A 3,956-nucleotide genomic window follows, 5' to 3' on the forward strand; every position below is an offset into this window, starting at 1 on the left:
GGCCTCTAGGGGCGTAGCCGCTAGTAATAAAAAAAAGTGGCAATAGCTAGCATTAATAACTTTTTATAAAAGTATGTCAGGTGACATGACATGCTAATAAGTAGAGGCGAAGCCACTCATCACCATTGCCGATTATCGTAGACCACGTACAATGGTTCTCCAATCTTCTTTGGATTTGGCACGCCTTGAGGCATCGGTGAGAGATGAGATTTTCTACTCCACGTTGTTTTTAGTCTACCCGTTTTTTTCCTTTGAGATTCCATACCAATGTTTGATTTGTTAAAAGCAAATCCACTAGCTCTTTGATTTAGGGTCCCAGGACAAAAGCAGGAGTCCCAAACGCAGGAGTGGACACTTAACCTAACCTAACCTATTTTAGACTATCTTTTAGGTTTTTGTATGTCTAACCCTTGCGGGGGCATTCATTTGTGTATTCATATCTTAACCTAACCTAATCTGTATAGAAATACTTAATTAAATTAATATTTTAACACTCCTGCGTTTGGGACTCCTGCATTTGTCCTGATATAGCAGTGTTCAGTAGTTTCCTTTTAGATTTCTTTGAAATTAATGTTTAAGTAAACATATTCATTAAGTTACACATTTTTAAATGATAAAACTATTCATTTTTTTGAGCAATTGCATTTTTTTAACAATGAATAAGTTATTAAAGGCTATTCATTTTTTAAAGCAAAGATTTATATTGGGGTCAGTACGTTCCTGTATGATATAAAGGCATATATAAGGCACAATTGTTTATTTAACTAAGAACATATAAGCCAATTACTACCTTATAATTAAAACCAATGTGTAACTTTGGTCCATGTATAAGAATTTTTCAATTTCAGATCACGGCTTCTCTACAAAATATTGTAATATGTCCGTACAACTTTAATTCTTCTACATGTTGAAATTATTCGTTGAAAAGTTTGGACAATGCTAGCTGGAGCCAACCAACCAGGATTTATTAAAATACAGGGTGGGCCAGATAAATCCGGACTTTTTCTTATTTTTAAACAAATGAACATAAAATCGTCAATTTTAAAGATTTTATTGAATTTTAAAAACTGGGAAGTAAACTAGGTATATGACTATTAAATTATTCAATAAAATCGCCGCCAGTCTCCATCACCGCCTTTACCCGCCCCCTAAACCGCCCCCCGACTCTGGTCACCATGTCCCTGTCCAAGATGGCGAAGTTCTCCTTGATATTGGCAATGAGGGAGGTCTTTGTGGTATAGGCGCGTCTATTGGTTCGTGCTTTAATGGCGCTCCAGGCCCATAAGTCAATTGTATAAAGATCGGGGCTGCTGGGAGGCCACATCTCCTTAGGGACGTGAGTAACCGCAGGATCCAGATATACCCATCTTTCAAGCTACCATTCGACACGGCGGCTCTCATTTTGGCCACAATTAGGCTAGAACAACGTTTTATACCTTTTTGGAAATGGCATGAAGATTACGCTATGGTTATCATCGTAACACATAGTCTAATACGATTTTTAAGGTTCCAAATGGGCCCATGTAGTCGAGAACCGAGAAATTTTCAAGATTTTTTACATTTTTGACACCCTAAAATCTGCCACGTTTTACTTTGCCGGAGTACTACGGCCAAACCAGATGGGATAGAGCGCTCTAGTCTTTTCTAGTGTCTTCTTTAAGTATCTAACAGTATATCCAGCTAGTTACATAAGTCTATCTCAGCTACAGATGGGCTGAGATCAGATTTAGTGGGCCCATATTGAGAATCTAGGGTAAACTAGCGCTCATTTCGAATCTGCCATGTTGAACATAAGCGCTGCCAGCTCGGAGTACACGTCCTCCATCCTCCAAAAATTTTGATGGGCAAAAAGGTAATGACCTAAGCTTTTTATAGTGTGGTCAAACGTCCTGATTGGTCAAGTAGTTTTGGTGCTATGGCCGTGTGAAAAAAGTCCGGATTTATGTGGCCCACCCTGTATATAAAGGTTTTAGGCCGCCGAATGAGTGAACAAATCTCTGTAGCTTTGGGTGCCAATATAATTTACAATCTCCCTTCCCTGCCGTGAGAAAACTTGTCCATGTCCATTTAAGGGATGCAGTCTCTTCTGCAGTTGGGAGCATGAAACCAAATCCCACAAATTGATTGCGGCTACGCACCTAGAGTCCTGAAATGGGAGTGTTTAGGCACACAACACAGACCTATTCAACGCAAAAATCTAATTTTTCGACACAGACTTTTCTGAATGTTAACTATTTGTATATGTTTGTGTGAAAGTAAAACTTTTCCCAACTGTTCTGGTAGAATATTTGCACTTCTCTAGATTATGTAAATTATGTTATTTTGCTCCCAACTTTTATGGTCAAATATTTGTACTTCTTTAGATAGTAATATTGGTTTCATGCTCCAAACCGTTTGCCTAAAACTTAGTCATGATTCTACAAAGTATTCTCCTATTCTATATTAAGTTCATACATAGTAAAGGCTTGGTTCCATGTCACCAGTATTTAAACTTTTATGTTTTCTACATAGTAAAACATTGTTTCTTATTCCCAACTGGTGATAACTTTTATTTTCTATTTATTTTGATTCTACATGTTAAAGTTGGTTTCATGCCCTCATAGTAAGTTTTATTTTCTCTTATATACTCTACTAGCGGCTACGCCCCTAGAGGCCTCTAGTGGCACTTTAAATGTTGTTGTTTGTTAAAGTTAATTTTTTATGTACGATACCACCTTATTTGACGTTGAAGTCTCCCCTAAATTAAAATTTTTTTTGATTTTTTTGTCATTTTTCTTGGGAGGGTGGTGGTACCCTCCCCCAAAATAGTTATAAACCTTCCCGGGACTTATGAGAAGCTACCCTGTTAAGGAGAACCCGATCGGTTCAGCGGTTAGCGAGATACTTCGTTACAGACAGACACACAGACAGACAAACATCATGTTACTTTAGTATAAGGATTATGTTAAGCTTGGTTCTATGGTCCCAACTGTTCTGGTGAAATATTTGCACTTCAAAACTTAATGTTTACTTAACAAATAGAATTTATAGATAGATTTATAGATGGATATGTTTTTAGATTTATAGATAGATTTATAGATGGATATGTTAATGGATTGATAGATAGATATAAAGATGGATATGTTATTGGATTGATAGATAAATATAAAGATGGATATGTTATTGGATTAATAAATAGATTTATAGATGGATATGTTATTAGATTGATAGATAGATTTATAGATGGATAATGATATGTTAATAGATTGATAGATAGATATAAAGATGGATATGTTATTAGATTGATAGATAGATTTATAGATGGATAATGATATGTTATTAGATTGATAGATAGATATAAAGATGGATATGTTATTGGATTGATAGATAGATATAAAGATGGATATGTTATTGGATTAATAAATAGATTTATAGATGAATATGTTGTTGGATTGATAGTAGATTTATAGATGGATATGTGTTTGGATTGATAGATAGATATAAAGATGGATATGTTATTAGATTGATAGATAGATTTAAAGATGGATATGTTATTGGATTAATAAAAGATTTATAAATGGTTATGTTGTTAGATTGATAGATAGATTTATAGATGGATAATGATATGTTATTAGATTGATAGATAGATTTATAGATAAATAAAATAAATAGAGGGGATATGTTATTAGATTGATGGATAGATTAATAGATGGATATGTGTTTGGATTGATAGATAGATTATGAGATAGAGAATTGGTAATAAAAATAGCTGAATGTTATTTATTAAGAAACTAGCACAACATCATGATCAATATTTTTTTGACTAATTGAAAAGTTGAAGGCATAATAGATTTATTAAGCTGCTTAAAAACGTAAATATGTATGTTTCCATTTATAAAAGTTATAGATAGATAATTATAAAATTGAATTTGATAGAGTTCAAAATAATATAGAATAGATAGATAAAGTTGAAACAA

This window comes from Acartia tonsa, chromosome 3, assembly GCF_053477335.1.
Source record: "Acartia tonsa isolate MP-2025a chromosome 3, ASM5347733v1, whole genome shotgun sequence".
In the NCBI taxonomy this organism is placed as follows: domain Eukaryota; kingdom Metazoa; phylum Arthropoda; class Copepoda; order Calanoida; family Acartiidae; genus Acartia; species Acartia tonsa.